The sequence below is a fragment of the Pecten maximus genome, chromosome 2, assembly GCF_902652985.1.
Source record: "Pecten maximus chromosome 2, xPecMax1.1, whole genome shotgun sequence".
Taxonomy (NCBI): domain Eukaryota; kingdom Metazoa; phylum Mollusca; class Bivalvia; order Pectinida; family Pectinidae; genus Pecten; species Pecten maximus.
The window spans coordinates 37,517,166-37,536,181 of NC_047016.1; the positions used below are offsets into that span (position 1 = coordinate 37,517,166).

The 19,016-nt window shown below is 35.0% G+C and overlaps 2 pseudogenes; both read left to right on the forward strand.

Moving 5' to 3' along the window:
* The first annotated feature begins 1,515 nt into the window (after positions 1-1,515).
* LOC117321979 lies at positions 1,516-3,810 on the forward strand (annotated as a pseudogene).
* A 2,209-nt stretch (positions 3,811-6,019) lies between these two features.
* LOC117321980 lies at positions 6,020-8,184 on the forward strand (annotated as a pseudogene).
* Positions 8,185-19,016: the final 10,832 nt, after the last annotated feature.

Below are 19,016 nucleotides of genomic sequence, written 5' to 3' on the forward strand. Positions count from 1 at the left end.
GTTACTGACTATTTTTCGGTATAACAAACAATTTATGGTCCTGGATGCAGGATAAATAAATCTTCATATTACCCTGCATCCAGGGCCATAAATGCATAATACTTACCATACCGTCTGTAACATACTGGTGTCATACTGTAAGGTTAAAATATATAAATAACGTTAAGAAAATATCCATTTACCTTCCTATCCGAAATGCGAAGTTTATCAAATTAAATCAGCTAAATTTGTAACCCTTGTATAGTTTTACATTTTCTTATGTCTATCATCCCTTCTGAACCCGGTTTTGTGTCAACAAAATGGGCCGACTTAGATGCATGGTACCATGATACACCAATGACTCGTGGTAACCTGTATGCGTTGTATGTCTATTAATTCTAAAGGTTACTATTCACTTTTCCCCACATAATCGCCATGTTGTCCATTTAAATCACCCGTGTAATATGTGTCCCTATTTCACCTGTAGTATATATATCCTGTAGTGTGTATTATTGGCTGTGCGAGTCAGGAATCGATTGTGACGTCATAACAAAATGACTGTATGTTTCAGGTTTTCTGGAATATGTAATAAAAGTATCCTTAATTTGTTTTAGTTTCATACGAGATTTTGCTAAACTTGTCCTAAGTTTTAATTTTTGCACGCAGAGACTAGCAAAACTTAATATAACGTCTCAGACTCGATTCATAAAATCTCATTTGAGATGAAATCCCGTTTAAAATCATATATGTGTGTCTTTGGTAATTTCTTTCTATGTTAGGTTTTTCGACCGCGGTTGATGACTACTAAAGAGGTTCCTTCCACTGAGCGTATCGTATTATAATTTCCTTGTATGAGTCAGTCAGGCAGCAAATTTATAATGGCCCAAATATTGAAAAAAAATCTAGATAAAGCCAAATAAGGGGACACCTAATTAAAATCGTTTTCTCTAAATACAAGGAAAGAAATTTGGTTTGGTTTGATTTGTACTTTTTATCGTATTGTCAACAGGTAAGGACATTGAAGGACGACCTCCTTTGCATGTGTTGTTTGTGTGTATGATTTAGTAGGAGCGGTATGTTCTTGCTTGTTACAGCGTGGAACTTATGCCGACTTTATAGTGCTATCTCACTGAAGCATATCTCCGAAGACGTCCAGCAGGACATCCCACCCGGTCATATCATACTGAAAACGGGCGAACCAGTCGTCCCAATCTAAACAAAATCTGAGCGCTAAGCTAAGGTACCAACTGCCATCGTTAAAGACTCTGGCATGTTACAGCCAAGGAACAGAGCTCATCACTGGGACGAACGCTCAACCAATGCAATGGGGCAGCAGGTACAATTCTTACACGTACGCCCTTCCTGCAAGGCAGCAAGAAGATACCGATAATAAAAGTGCACTGTGTGTGAAACAGCAGATTGTTTTGTTGTCCTTTTAACAAGATAAAACTTGTTCCTGGACCAAAGCTCAGGAGAAAAAAAAATCCGTTAAAAGCTTCACCTACGCTCGCCCTAGATAATACAAGAAACACGACCATGCTAGCACAGAGTTCTGGTGTGGCTGCCGTTTTGGCGGCCATGTTTGGCCTTTTGTAGTTCGCGTATGGTCTGGAGGAGAACACTGATGCTGTCGAAGGTGGTTTCGTTGTTTGTTCCCAGCCGAACAATACGACCACAACAGTGTACGACTTTTCCCTCCGCGACCTGTTTCTGCAGAAGACGATTGACATGTCCGTGTACCGCGGTAAGGTTCTGCTATTGGTCAACGTGGCGACGTACTGAGGCCTAGCCCACCAGTACTTCGGTCTGAATGCACTACAGAGAGATTACGGGTCCTGGGGACTTCAGGTCCTTGGAGTATCAAGTAATCAGTTCGCCGGGGTGAGTATGACAGATGAAAGTGGGTTACGTTTGGTTGTTGATATATATGTGTATATTAAAATGATGACATTATGGATGGATGCGCTTTGCCTATATATTTTAACATTACTTTTCGATTTTCTTATTTCACTTACGGATATCCAGATTTTTCTCCAGAGCGTTCAGGACAGACGAAAGAGCTGTGTATGTATGATGTAGCTTTATAGTCATAGCTCTGTACATATCTATTACCAATTGATTTTCAGATAGGTGTCATTCTCTATAATTGTACATATTTTATTTCAATCTTGACAACGTTATCTTCTTTTTAACTTAGATGCAGCCTGGGGCGAATGGTTCTGAGATTATGAACAGTATCAGGCATGTTCGACCAGGATTTGGTTTCAAGCCACTTTTCCAACACACCGAGTTAATAAATATAAACGGGCGCACATCAACACCCTCTCTATGTATATTTGAAGGTATGTCACGTGTCTATGTATATCTGAAGGTACGTCACGTCTTTATGAGTATGTGAAGGAACGTCACGTGTCTGTGTCTATCTGAAGGTACATCACGTCCTTTTTCGTACGTGGCAGGTAATAGCTAATGTTACATACTTAATGAATCCTTTTCATTCTTGTGTCATCCAACTTTAGGCAAAGCAAACGTTTTATTGACGTTGTTGTTTAGAAGTTTAATCTGTTTGATCGCGAATTAAATAGCATGAAGTCCTGCAGAACATTTTGAAGTTTAACAATGCTAATGACAGTCTCGTATTAGGTATTAAATTCGAGATTTCTAGAAAATAACATTCAAATGTATGACGCTCGTCTTCCATTCACTAACATTTTAATATTTTAATGTGATGTATTTTTCTTACAGAAATTCTGTCCTCCAATCCACAAGAGATTACACGATGGACTTAACTACGATCCTGTATCCATCTATGATGTTCACTGGAATTACGAGAAGTTTTTAGTGGGTCGAGACGGTAGGGTTGTCGGTCGGTATTATCCGTATTTTGAGCCAGTAAACATAAGGGGAGACATAGAGAGAGAACTAAATAAACATTTATCTCTTCTTGATTAAGTTTATCCTTCAAAAGGTTAACCGTTAACAATTGACCGTTATGTTGCTTTCACTGTAAATACTGTAATCATACATATTTTAGTGGTAATCTTATTTTCACATTGAAAGTATTACGCTTAAATAGTATTTTGCTAATTACAGTATCTCGATCTTTACTATTTCTATAGCAAAATATGGGTGCACGAATGCCTCGTTGCGTTCGTCTGTTATAATTTCAATTTGATGATGCTCTGAGATTAGAGTATACAGGCAAAGATACAGTATATTCGATCGGAAATGATCAAATAATGTCGACTTGTGAAAGATGAAATATACAAGTTATGTTAAACATTTTCATATCGTAATAAATCAAGAGGCAAAATATTAGTGAGAAACAACTTAACATTGAAATTTATTATAACTGCTAACCCCTATAAGCTGTCGTATGTCCGTATTTAAGATATTGGCAGAAACATATTCTAAAATGTAAAACGAAAAATACGACACTGTGTCTTTGGGTTTATAGTACACAAATTATCCTTTTGAAAGTTAAATAGACAATATGTTTTCATTTTCCTTACAAAGTTGATTCCGACTCTTTCAAAACATACTAATGAGTCATGTATCTAGCTATTTTAAATTACAACTTTGTTGTAGTTGTTGTACGTATCTCAGGATAGCTACCCTTTACGTCCAATAATATTGCTCCCCAAACATTATCACGTGACATACTTCTATGACGTAGGGGTCGCCAACAGCAACCAGCTGCCGAATTCTACTGATGGGTGTTTATATCATGAGGTCATTTAGTGCATTTGGTCACGTGATGTACACCTTGGATGTGCGTGATGATGTCTGCATAATGTGAATTATATATGTATTTTATGTAATATATAAATATACAAAACATATTCATATGTCGGGTTTGTTTATTATGATTCCGCTTTTGTTTTTTTTGTGTGTGTTTTTAATGATCTACATTATGACAAACGTACGTAATCCGTGATAAGTTCCGGCAGCATTTCGTTATGTTCATACCAGAGAGCGGCCATTATAATGTACATACACATTATATTATTTCTTGACATACATTAAATCAATGCACTCTGCTGAACTGGGATAGACCTAACGTGATATGAACTTAGTTTCATCGGAACGTTTTGTTAACGAATCTTAGAAAAATCAAGAAATCCGAAATAATAACGGGAGCCATAATTCTGACTCAAAATCGATAACACAAGAGCGAGATATGAACAAAATTTTACATTTGTAAGGAAACTTTTAATAAATAACAAGGTTAACAAGACCAGGTGTTCTGGAAGAGTAAAAGTCTAAGAAAAGAGTAAGATTCATCGACGACACCCGCCTACAATATCAAGGTCAAATCCGGGTTACGTCACGAAATGTCATGGTGCAGCTTAAATCATATCTAGCTTTAGTGCTTCCATCTCTGACTTGAATTTAAAAGTGTACAAGTGAAGACAGTCTGTGGGTATACAAAACCCTTTGATCATTACATAATTACAGCGATTATTTTATTGTGTTTTCATACTGGTACTGAAGTCATTCGTTATCACCCAATTCAACAAAATGCAACGACGTTTCTGAAAATGAAAAATAGGACATGCACAATAATCAACTATGAGTACTAAAATAGTTTATAATGTTCGTCAGATGAAAGGTAAAGCATAAAGTCATTCATTTAAGTACATAAAATACTAAAAAAAACACGAACATGTCAAACAATCTAGGGTTCAATAATTCGTAAAAATAACATACATCATCATCATCATCATCATCATCATCATAGTCATCATCATCATCGTCATCATCATCATCTGTGGTTTCAAGGCGGAGTTCTCGACATTGATGTGTAAAAGGCATGTATGTGTCAGGTCTGAAAGAAATCTAAGAATTCTAAGAAATACTTAATATTTTCCGTTATCCCATAACCTTAGCTAAATATTATTCTTAAATTCTTAAACAGTGTATTATAATAAAAACGTGTCAATTGGTAAGACACAAGCTATTACATAATCATCACACTCTCAAATGTATGCATTAATTCTATAACTGTTACATAGCTAGATAGGGAAAAAAAATACCTAAAGTCATTAAATTAAAGTCACAAAGCTGACATACAGTAGAAGTTAAATTCATCGGTGATATCAATGTATACAATGCACTCACTTGTTAAAAAATGTTTACAATATTCATTTCTATTGGCTGTGAGTACTAAAGCGATGTCATTTAGGTCATTGTCGTTTTAAAAAAGAAATCTTTTATACAAAGACAAAGAATGATGACATTTATTATCACAAAAACGGCTAAGACTATCAGCAATATTGACAAATACTGAATACATAAAAGAACAATTTTTTAACATTAGTTTTGAATGCATGATTTTTTTTATTCCTTTCACCGGAAATAACTGGAAGGCTTGCTATTATTCCTTATAAAAATTAGTTTAATTAGTTGACTGAATTTAAATAATTATTATAGGTAGAATTGTAATTGCGTGGTATAGCAGCAGTCGCCCCGCCCCGATTGCCGACCCCCATACGCACTAATGATTCTGGCATTTTCCTTTGTAATTAGGTCTTTGGCAGGATTGGAAACCTTAACACAAGCAAGAGAGAAAAGCTGATGTATATATTATAATATCCATATCTTGGTCGGTCAGACAGACAAATCACTTTGTCCTATAATTGAAATAGCCCAACGAAATCAGAAATAAAATTCCGTTCCATCAACACAAACAGCTCTTTCATACAGTACTAAATGACAATGGCGACTAACAGAAAAAAGAATAAATTCGTAAAAGAAAATTCTGGATCACAACAGGTATAGACGGCTTTGAAAAAGCTCGGTTATGTGTCATTTGACAAATCACGTAATCACTGCAAAGCATGTGAATTTTGCAAGCTTATCATGACATACATGTATTACAACATTTTTTTTTTAAGTAACCTTACAGTTGAACTGGGTGTGAAAGAACAGGCTGTGTTGTTGTTATATGTAGATAAAACGAGATCCGGGACCAAAGTTCAATGAAAAATCTTCAAAAGCTGCCCTTTCGGCCACACTAGTTTACTTTTCGGTCACAGCTATGCAAGAACAGAGTTCTGGTGTGATTGCTGTTTTGACGGCCATGATTGGCGTTTTGTCTCACGTGAGTGGTCAGGAGTTGAGCGGCGGTGCTGTAGAAGGTGGCTTCGTGGTCTGTTCCCAGCCTGCCAACACCACCAGCACCGTGTACGACTTTTCCCTCCGAGACCTGTTTCTGCAGAAGACGATCAACATGTCCGTTTACCGCGGTAAGGTCTTGCTGATAGTCAACGTGGCGACGTACTGAGGTTTAACCCACCAGTACTTCGGTCTGAATGCACTACAAAGAGATTATGGGTCCCGAGGACTTCAGGTCCTTGGAGTGTCAAGCAACCAGTTTGGCAGGGTGAGTAAATTATGATACTGGCATAAAACATTCATATATTTGTTTCAAATCTGATATACATTATTTATATTGTCATTCAAAATTGATTTTGAATCACTCTCAATTTGTTATCTTACATTCATTCTTTATTGAATCTCAAAAAGATTTTTTTTCTATTATCATTACTTCCGTTATTAAGATACAATCTTAGATATTAGATCCTACCGTTTTAAATGCATTGATTTGCCCCACTGCTTATTTCTTGTAATAATTTACGGTGTATTGAAGATGTTACCAGTGTTGGAAGGTGGATCTTTTATACCAGACCTGTTGGCAATTTTCTGTCTAGTCCACATTTATTTCATAATTTCATAATGGCACAATTTCAAAGGCGACATTCATTTTCAATTCATTATTTCAGATTAAGTTCATACAAAGCAGAGAAACTGTTGGTGTTTTCCTATATTCCCTTCTCTTTGATATCATAAATGTGGTTTCAGAGATTTCTTTACTTTTTTCAAATAATGAAGAATTATAGTGTTAGGTATTGTCCCGAGTCATTCAATATTTTACAAGAAAACAATATCATAATTATTGAAAACACGAACTCGTGTCAGTCATAATTTTATTACCTGTATATTACCTCATATTACTAATGTATACTAACAACCCCTTTTTAATCACAGTTGCAGCCTGGGGCAAATGGTGCTGAGATTATGAACAGTATCAGGCATGTTCGACCAGGATTTGGTTTCAAGCCTCTTTTTCAGCACACCGAGTTAATAGATATAAACGGCGCACATCAACACCCTCTTTATGTATATCTAAAGGTACGTCACGTCTTTATGTGAATCTAAAGGTACGTCACGTCTTTATGTGAATCTAAATGGCACGTCACGTGTATATGTGTATCTAAAGGTACGTCACGTCTATACGTGTATGTAAAAGTACGTCACGTCATTATGTGTATCTGAAGCTACGACACGTCTTTATGTGTATCTTAAGGTACGTCATACATTTGAGTGCATCCAATTAAGTACTTAACAGCACCTGTGGCGAAATGATTAAGATTTCTTCGTGACCTCTACTTCTGAGTCTCCTATTGTATTTTGTTCATTTTGTATGAATGTGAAACAACAATTTAAGCTGCTTGTTATATTTTTTGCAGAGGTTCTGCCCTCCCATACACAAGACGTTTTTTGATGGTCTGTACTACACTCCCCTGTCAATCTACGATGTACACTGGAATTTCGAGAAGTTTTTAGTGGGTCGAGACGGTAGAATCGTTAGTCGGTATCATCCGGATGTTCAACCTATCGACGTCCGTGGTGACATAGAAAGAGAACTAAACAAGTACAGCATAGCCAACAGGGAAGGATAAAGTTATCACGATCAAACATTTTAATAATCGGCAAAATCCGTAATGTGTCATTTGATATACTGCAATTGGTTATAATTTGGCGTTCTCCAAATAATCTTTTTAAATCCAGCATTTGTCACTTCATTGTCGAAAATGACACCTCAAAATATACTCTCGTCCCTGTTACAGCTTGCAGTCATAATGAGGAAAGACTCATAAGTAGTAGATTTTCTGTTGTGACATCGAGAAATCAGTATTCCAATATATATACAATAACATTTTAGCATCAACAGATTATGATGAACTTCATCACGTGTCATACTTCTATGACGTAGAGGTCGCAAACAGCAACCAGCTGCCGAATTCTACTGATGTTTATTTTTATCACGAGGGGATTTAGTGCATTCGGTCACGTGATAGATAACACCCTGGATGTGCGTGATGACTGTTCACAGACAAAAATAAAAAAAAATTATAATATCATTATTTGTTTATTGTGTGTCTATTTGATTTCTTGCATACTACAATGTAACATACCTACCAACAATGTTTAATAACAATTGATGTTATGATCCTTCATTATGTGATGATTGAATGGTTCCTTTTTTAATCGACGGGGACAACCGCGTGCTTTTTCTTTCTTTTAATTGCGTTTTTTTCATAAGAAAAACAGCCATGCTTTAAAAGGTCATCTAAAGCAAATTCAGTTATATTTCGTTATATTTCACAAGCCTATATAAATCACTTAACTGGTGTTATTTAACAGGACTAACTTGATCAATTGTTAGCATGTATCATGGCTAAAAATAGGCCTTGTTGTTGACGTATAATTTGATAAGCTGTTTGTAAATTAAGACAAAACATGCGAAAAAATGCATGTTTCAGGAGAACATAACTAGCTCATGTTAATAACATGTAATGCAAAATAGCCATGTCATTGTGCTCAAAAGCTTCCACGGTACGCAATGTACTTAATATACCCCTAAAATATGTCGGTATTCCCCCTCTGATCCAACCATTGTTATTATGTAGACATGTATAGTCTAAGAACTAGATATTCGTAGAATCGGAGATAAATAATTGATTCAAATTCACGAATAAAGGCTGGGGTTCATTGGTACAGATTATAAGATATTTGTTTCTAAACAAGATTATACTCATGTTACATGATAGTCAAGCTGCTTTCTTATTCATTCATGATCGATACTTTATCATGCATCAAAACGACTAACAACAGAAATAAATATCAATAACCTTTGGGGCTTCTAGCTCTAACTTAAAGACATAGTTTTAAGAAAAGAGTATCATACATATAGCTAAATATCATGACCTATGCAAAATAGTCTATTCAAAGTTACAAGATTTGATCTCAACTACCTAGTTGATATTGAAACAAAATCCATAATGCATATATTCATCACTTGCAAATACAAGACGAGGCTGGCTTATAATATTCAATGTTTTGATGATTATATGCCTTTAAGTTTATAAATTGAGTTGTTTATTTTTCAATGTTTTATGACTTTTTCAAATGTATTTTGTTTTCTCAAAAAAAAATCACTTGGTGGTCGAGGATGTCAATCAGATCACCTATGCAAACAAAAGATCCAGTATAAAAAATATTTCCCCTGTGTATGCATCAATAATATTCAATTATATTTGTGCACAGATCACAAAACATTCGATCTTTTTTTTCTGGCATCTGACTTAAACATACTAAACAAATAAACTATCACATATATTCTATTAATTGACCAGTGATGTAAATCTAGATACCAGAACAACAGAAATAAAATAAGCATCCCTCTAACCTCAAACACTCGTTGCCGAATCAGCCATTCTCTTATTCGCATTACCGCGATATCAATTTTATGTAATGACTTTATTTCCCATCATAAATAAAAGTATGAAAACATATACTGCCTCAAAATCATATACATTTTGCATTAATTCAATGTTTTGTTGGACTTTAATTGTAAAACAGTGAGCAGAACATCCTGCACACTCCGAGAGGTCGAGGCCTGCACAGTATATATTCCTGTTCATGCCAATATAAAAAAAAAACAGCCATTTAATGTTATTTTTTGTTGATATTGTGCTGCTTTCAACCGTGCATACAATTTACAGACTATCATATCAGATCATTTGTTTGGAAGGCTAAGTATTACCTCGACTATGAACGACACAAATGTCAGTACAATGTCGAAGGTGTTGTCGTCAGGGACAATCGGAAATTATTCTGTTTTCGTTTTCTTTTATCTTGTGATGATCTCCCTTACAACAGTGGTTAGCTTGTTGCACAGCCACTATTTAATGTCAATCAAAGTCAATTATAAGTACATGTACATTCTTCAGAGATCATCACTATCCATCTTGTTATTGAAAGTTTTCTTAAAGAACGTATCCACAACACTCTCAGGATATTTGAATAAATAATTATTTCTTACTCTATATCTGATATATGAACCAAGAGCTAAAGAGTTTTACTATCTACAATTAGTAATAGAACAAACATGCATATATAGTTTAACTTTGTCATTAGAGAATTAAAACAAAGTACAAACTGAATTATGGAGAGAAATAAAATGCAAGTGAGAGTTTTAAAGTCACGCCCCGCGATTGCAATATGGCAGGAGTTTATACCAAATGTATTCGATGAATTATGGGTATGCTCGACCGAAAAGTTATTTCATGGAAATCAAAGACAGAACAAAAAAATGTATCTTAAACTTACACTTACATTGGAGGATGTAACCAGTAAATTATAGCTTCATTTAACCAAGAAAAACGTAGGATTGAAGTGACAATAAAACAGACGCTGTATTTCACAATGACAACTGACTACTATTCCCATTGTCGTCAAATTAAACTGAAATTGAAATACAGCATGCACAACCAATATCAATATATTTCATGTCCCTTTAGAGAAAGTGATAACAAATTGATGATAGACCAAAGACCATTTCAAAATCATAGATTAAAAAGTAACAAGACAATTTGGTCCCCCACAGGATGGGAATTTATATGCAAAGAATGATGAATTGGTGTTGGAGCTAATACGACGCACTGATTTTTTGACAAAAACACAGCATTCGAATGGCAGTTGGTGGTATCAATGTGAATGGATTAAGAAATATTACTGTTTTAGTAAGGGATATTAGACGTTCAATGCAAGTGAACCCCAAGTAAGATAAACTTATGTCCAAAGTAAGGGGGTTGTATTGATAAAAAAGCAGCAGGTCAGGGCTAGTGTGAGTGACCAACATTTGATACAGGATACACCGCCTTACCTAGGTTGATTTAGAACCAATGACCCAAGTATTAAGTTCCAGTGACAGTACTGTATGAGATAGAGCAGGAGCAAGATAAATTGATATTTGTTTCTAAACAAGCAATGCATTGAATGATATTTTGGTCAATTAAAAACGAAGCACTTACATGGATATCCTTATTTGTTTACGTACAATTCAATTAAATTAAATTCATTTACCGAGTCGAGTTACTTGATAGCCAAGCTGGTTTCTTATTCCTTTATGATTGATATTTCACGCATGAAAATGACTAACAACAGAAAAATATTAATTACATTTGGGGCTTCTAACTCTAAGTTTAAAAGCGCATACTATTAAATTAAAGTTTACCATACCTATAACTATATACCGGTATAGCTTTTGATTCCAACTAGTTGACATTTGACCCCACCCAGTGGATGTATATTGAAATAAAATCCATAATGCAGACATTCATCACTTAAAGATACAAGAGGAGTACTGAAACAATGCTGTCTTATGAATTATAAACTCCCAGATGTCGGGGCCTGCTCAGTGTATATTCATGTTTATGCCGATAAAATAACAAGCCATTTATTGATATTTGTTGATATTGTGTTGCCTTTAACAGTGTATACCATTTACAGACTATCATATCAGATCATTAGTTTGGAAGGCTAAGTAGTACCTCAACTATCAACACGGAACTAATGTCAGTACAATATTTACCGAATGTCTTATCGTCAGGGACAATCAGAAATTATTCTGTTTTCGTCTCCTTTCATCTTGTAGTGATCTCCCTTACAACAGTGATTAGTTTGTTGGAACGGCTACTACGAGGGCTGATTGACATGTTGTGAGCCTAAGTCCTAATATTCTCTGACTATATAGGGCCATGTACCCAAGAACTGTCTCATTTGGTTAGTTTATATCGACGAGGTAGCACTCTAAATTAAAATGGACCAAATCGATTATGGTTAGGGTTCGGGTGAAAAGGTATGTCATTGCCATGGCTGCCATTCACGATTGTGTCATCTACATTGTGCATATGTATTTCCAAAACTGAAAACAGCTATTTCAGACACCCTTACCCTAACTCTAACCCTAACCCTAACATTCAGTGGATGACTTTCTGAACAGCCAAGAAAATGAGTTCTATAAAAGTGGCACTGAGGCCCTTAAACACCACTGGCAAGATACTGAAATGAATGATATTGAAAAATATTACAATATATCCGGCAAAATTAAAATCCTTCAATATGAGGCTCACAACTTAGCAATAAGCCTTCGTAATTAATGTCGTTCAAAGCCAGATCTTTAATATCCATCTTGTTATTGAAAACAGCCTTAATCACTCTCAAGATATTTGAATAAATTATAGTTTCTTACTATATATCTACTATATGAACGAAGAGCTAAAAAGTTTAATTATCTACACTTAGTAACGGAACAAACATGCATATGTAGTTCAAATTTATCATTAGATAATCAAAAGTAAATACAAAATGAATTATGGAGGGAAATAAATTGGAAATCAGAGTTTGTGAAGTCACGCCCAGTGATTCCAATATGGCAGGAGTTATGGGCATGCTCGACCGAAAAGAAAAGAAGTTATTTCATGGAAACCAAATTTGACAGAACAAAAAAAAATGTCTCTTAGCCTTCCACTATCTTTGGAGGAATTATCCAGTGAAATAGATGGTAAATTGTAGCTTCATTTAACCAAGAAAAACGTTGGATTTAAGTGACAAAAAAACAGTCGCTGTATTTCACAATGACAACTGACTACTATTTCCATTGTCGTCAAATTGAACTCAAATTTAAATACAGCATGCACAACCAATATCAATATATTTCATGTCCCTTTAGAGAAAATGATAAATTGATGATGGACCAAAGACAATTTCAAGATAATGAATTTAAAAGTAACAAAACAATCTGGTCCCCATAGCATGGAAATCTATATGCCAAGAATGCACAGATGATAAATTGATGTTGGAACTAATACGGCACACCGATTATTTGACGGTCCCATCATTTGAATTGCAGTTGGTGGTATTAATGTGAATGGATTAAGAAATGTTACTGTTTTAATATGCAATATCAGACGTTCAATGCAGGTGAACCCAATTACGATGAACTTGTGTCCAAAATAAGAGGTTTTAGTGATAAGAAAACAAGAGGTCAGGGCCATTGTGAGTGACCTACATTTGATACAGGATACACCGCCTTACCTAGGTTGATTTAGAACCAATGACCCAAGTATTAAGTTCTAGTGACAAGTAGTGTAGGAGATGGAGCAGGAGCAAGCTAAATCGAGGAAGGATGGAACACCACAACTCAAAATTATAGTCCCTCGGGACCTGATGAGGCACTACGTAAAGCAACATTACTAGGGCCTCGCATATATACATACCACCATACTACTAATTAACAAAATAAATATGTCCAGGGGTTCATCAGATCTCTTTTACATAACCATTATAGCACTCATAAAAATATCTAATTATCCACCCCAGTTGATCATCAAGAAACAAGGACTATCCTCTAGATAATCACTAGAATATCAAACAAATATTGGACCTTTTCATTACCTAATGTTAAAACTAATTCTTCGGGTACAGTTAGGTCATCAACTGGACAATGCGAGTTTCTTGAGGTACATTCTCCAATTTCCTCCCAGTTAAAAACTTCTACCCTCGCCAACTATTGATTTATCTGAAAATATATAGAACAAATTGCTAGGAAACTACACTTGCATTGCAATACCACTATATATGATAATTAAGTACGTTGGAGAACTGTGTATGGCACTCCTTGTGATTAAAATGTGGATGTTTACAATAACATATGACATAGCTTTGCTGACAAACATGCAATGTCCATATATGTCTTATAAATGTTATAGCAAAGTGGTATGGTGCTCCTTTTGTAATCAATTTCAATAATATCAAATCAACATTTTACCTGAACATTTGGCTTTTTATACCATAATAAATTATATGTACCGTTTCCAATATTTGATCAAAATCCTTAATAAAGAAGACATAGAACTGATATAGTTTTACTAATTTCTATAACGTTCCTCTTAATCCTATCGTAAATTATATGTTTTCGAACAACCATTTCATCATAATCAAAATATGCTCTATTCTTGTGTATTTTGAAGTTTCTTCCTGCAGTCATTCCTTCCTCTCTTATTTCTGTCATCAGACCGATGACATTCTCACTCTTTTTCTGATTTCTTTTCTCTTCTTATTCGTGTCTTATATATTCTTACCTTTCCAAAATAGTGTGGTTGAATTGGATTTTTACAACCACACTCTTTTATTTATTTCTCCTATCAAAATAAGTTCTTCTTCTGCTCTATCCCCTGATTAACAGCGCTAGCCAAAGCTTCTGATTACATTACGCTCCACGAACCCTTGGCAGATATAGTCGTATTTAACTTGTCGCGCCCTGGAATCCAAGATCATCCAATCAAATCGCGTCTTACCTTCAGGCTTGGTTTCGCAGTAAACAAAGATTGTGGCGCTCAGTACAGCAGAGTAGCCCGAGTTTCCTCTGGCCCTGAGACCATGTCTGGTGTATGGGCCCTACACGGCCCTAAGACCATGTCTTGTGTATGGGCCCTACACCAGACATGGTGTAAATGGCGGTAATTTCGAATCTCCGCTAGAGCTAGAACTGAAGACTATATCAGTCAAGGGTTGATGAATGCGCTTGAATGAAAAGATAATCGCTATTATGGTATCTATTTAGCTTAAATCTGAAAAATAGTTGATAAACCCAAGCGTGCTCTAGGTAAAATATCATGTAACTGAATACTTTTGGTAAGTCACTTGTGAAACTCACGATACATTTTTGTGCAGAATATTGTCAAGCACGACCCGGTGAAATTTGAAGAATATTTTCTTAAATTAAATGAATTAGATAGAAAAAAAAAGAATTTTGTATTATTATATCTATTAGTTTTATTTATTTAATACATCAATGGAAGGGATACCAGATTTTCTCTGCAATCCCAGCGAGGTGAGCAAGATACTTGGTGTATGATTCTGATCACCTCTATGGGGGATTATTACTATCAAGCTTCGGCAGAATTCGTAAGAAGTTGATTGGAGCTGAAAATTCCCCATTTGACCCTCTTTGGGTCCCAACCGAAACCCCCCGGGGAATCAGCATACTGCGGATTATGAATTCTCCTCCCCACTTGCCAGGGATCACTGCTTCAATGTTAGATTGAAATCAGACAAGTGGTTTCTTGGAAGAAAATTATTAAAAGTGAAAACCACCATTTTACCCCTTTGGTGCCCCACCAAAAGGCCTATAAGAACTATATATCATTATATCGTTAAGACGTCGTGTTCATTGTTGCACATTTTGGGGTTTGTTAATTCTCTTAAAGTATTTGACATCAAAATAGACCATTCAGAAAGTATGTGACCTTGACCTACTTTATCATTTACTTACTGTTGTTTTTGTTTTCTTGGGGGGTCTTTTTTGGGGGGGAGGGGGGGGGGGGGGGGGGGGGGGGGGGGGGTCGGCATAGCCGTATAATATTCTTTTGTCCCCGGAAATGACGCGACAGGTGGCGTTACTGGTCAAGATGAAGTATGTGATTAGTCAATGTAGTGGTAAATGCACAATGCAGATATGCAGTTAAAAACGGAACAAAGTTAAGATTGAATGCAAGCTGAATAAGCGTATGCATCTTTTCAAATGACACATTAATAAAATTATATTCCTGATTGAAATGCAGTCGTATTCAGGCGCGTAGCTGCCTATACCCAAATACGCAGTTGCGTACACATCAGTTTTCAAAAACAAAAAAACAAGAAAACAAACAAAACAAAAAACAAACAAAAAACAAACAAAACAAAACAAAGAAAGAAAAATCTAATTGATATAAATAGTCATTACGTGGTAGGGAATGCAATCAATCGGTCGGTTAAAGTGGGACAAAGACAAATCATAAGACCTGTTTCTTTGGAAGAAATTTCAGTTCGCCCCGCAGGAACCATCAGCATCAGAAACAAGTCAAAATGGTACACCTGATGTAACAAAGCTCCCTGGTGGTTGTCAGAATTGCAAAATGCTTACGCTAACATTTTAGAGCATTCAGGACATAAAAGATCAATGCCAAATCTATGCATTTTATATACAAAATTTGCAAGATATATGTATATATGAGAGGTTGAAGCAAATTCTAAATAGCATACAAAACTTAGTTTTGATATCCAACGGTTTACACAAATATGGAAAAAAATGAAAATAAATCCATATAATTTTAAAATTAGTTGTCAAATAAAAAAGATGCCAGATATATATACTAATATAGACTTAAAAACTTAAACTTAAAAGTGTTTCGATAAGTTTAAAATGAGCTTTGATACAAAAACGTTAAGTCCTAAACATAGGAAACTTAAATTAAAAGAAAAAAATAGAATAATTCAATAATATATTTTTTGTAACTTCACTCTACTAAATGATTATTAACTTGATTCCGGTTTGGCGTCCTCCACCTCTCTTGTCTTGATCAATCAGTCTATTTGGTATTGTACCTTCAAAATAGAGCAAATTATTTTCTAAATTCTCCTAATTTTCTTCTGTTTATCTCTACTACCATTCGCTTTTACAATACATATTTATTTTATACAATTCAGAGTATCTTTTTTTATACTAAACAGATTATATTTTTAAATATGTCTCAAGTACACGTATTGGGGTTTTTTTGCAGTTAGACGTACATGTAAAACCATTTCAGGTAAAAGTAGATTTCAAATGATTCCAAGAGGAAAATGGGTATCTGAAAGCTCTTTTACACATGTCAGACAATCTAACAGCTATATTCAGATACGTGCTGAATGTAAACTATATAGCATTGTTAGATCTCATATCCCTTTAAATGTATTATCTTATATAAGATATGTTATCACGATAATATGCCGAAACACAATACAACATAGAATTATAATTTATATATGCGCATAGAGTACAAAATTCACTATTGGAATTTTCCTCACTACATGACAGTTGGTAAGATGCAGAAATGAATCAATACTTTTAAGGAAATCGTTTGCTTTCAAACGTTAGGTGAACGTTACTATACGTATGCTTAGGAATGTTATTGAATATAATGAAACACAGCTTTCTGAACGCAGATAGACACAGAAATCTAATTTTCAAATGTACGTAATTTGATATTATATATGTACCCTTTGTCTGATCTTCAATGAAATTAGTAAATTAATGTACTTTTAAATCATTAGGTTTGTACACCAACGCTGTCACGAATGTTTTGCCTTATATATGAAGGCTGCTAAATAGTGGGATTAACGTCTCCAAACGAGACCAAGTGTGGTTTTCCTGGCTTGCCTCGGTTGTCACATGAACACAGTTCCCTGTTAGTAAAGCTTCTGAACTCTGACCCCTATCTGAGAGAGTGTCCTAGGCTCGGCTATAACCGGAACAAGGACATTAATCCTCGTCAATCCTACCCATATCTGAGTATAATGATAATAGTTCTAATTCCAACTTTTAACTTAACTCTAGAACACATGTCGTGCTATGTTATGACCACCGGTACAGTTGAAAGATTCATTATATTCAAATTCAATTCGACTTTACTGGAACTTTTATAACTACAACTGTATTTTTACATATACATGTAAATGTATTTTACCTACACATACCGTCATGAAAACATCACCCATTGTCGCAATGATCATCCCAAAACGTCGTGTTACGGTAACGCGACTTAAATATCCAAGGTTGATCTCAGGTTTTTGGTCTTGATTTCTTTCTTTTACAGCCCTTCCCACAGGAAAGGTATTGCTTTGCCCAATGGACTATAGTTATGTACGTATGGTTATTGAACACATATTCGGACATTATGTAAACGTGTTCCAAGCGTGCAAAATAAGGTAAAGTCAACACAAATTATCATTCTAAATGCTGTACAAGGCTCGTCGTTTCAAGAAAACAGGACAACGTTAAATGACGGACTTAAATTGTCCAAACACTTAACTGTATATCATAATACGGTACTCATTCACCCCTCATTTCATTTCTCTGCATACACATACAAAATAACTTGGCTACGCGCATGGTATTATCACCAAAATGATTCAAACTGATATCATTTTGTTATCTGTGCTGAAACACATTAGTTCGTTCATTTATTTCACCAGCAGTTTTATATTATAAACACCAGCATTTAAACTATGCCGTTTATCTTTTTTAAAGACATTTCTTGTTTCAACTAAATTCTTAAAATTAGCTAGTTACATGTATCTAGCCTTATCACTGATTGTTCGCAGAATGGCCCAAATTGGGACCCCTCCTTTGCACATGCCTATAGAAAAGTGACAATGGGTTGGTATAGCTCGCCACGAAATTCTGTGTCCTTTTAATGTGTCCTGAGGTATTGGAAATGAGTAACGTTATTTATTTATTTATTTATTTATTCATTCATTTATTTGCAAGCATGAATCAATATGCTGAATTCGATAATGATACATTCTAAATTATCCTGTACAACGTCCTAGATGACCAAAAATGTTCATTTTCTTATCTTTCACATGTTTGAAGGTGTGAAGAAAAAAACATGAAAAAAATATATAAATTTAGTGCCTTCATTTTCAGATAAGTTTTTGAAAGGAGCTGTCTGATTGGTTCGGTAAAATAGGTAAACCAATCAGAAAGCTGCTTGCAAAGACTGGTTTGAAAATAGATGAACTTCCGTCTCATTGAACAGATAATCTCTGCTTCAGAAATATACGAGGATAAATTATATCTTTTACCGGCAAAAAACACGTGGCTTATGTTTGGGACGTTACTTAAAGGTTAGTTGAGAATGCTAAAGCTATAAATGTAAATTCAAAATGTGAAAAAAAGAAAACTATCATTTTTTTATGAGAGTGTTCGAACGGTTTTCAGAGGATCTCGAATGAAAGCTGAATACGTTTCTTTGTATAATACATATCGGGGATAATCTTAACTATGGGTGTTAATTACCAGATACAAGTGCCTACGTGATTAG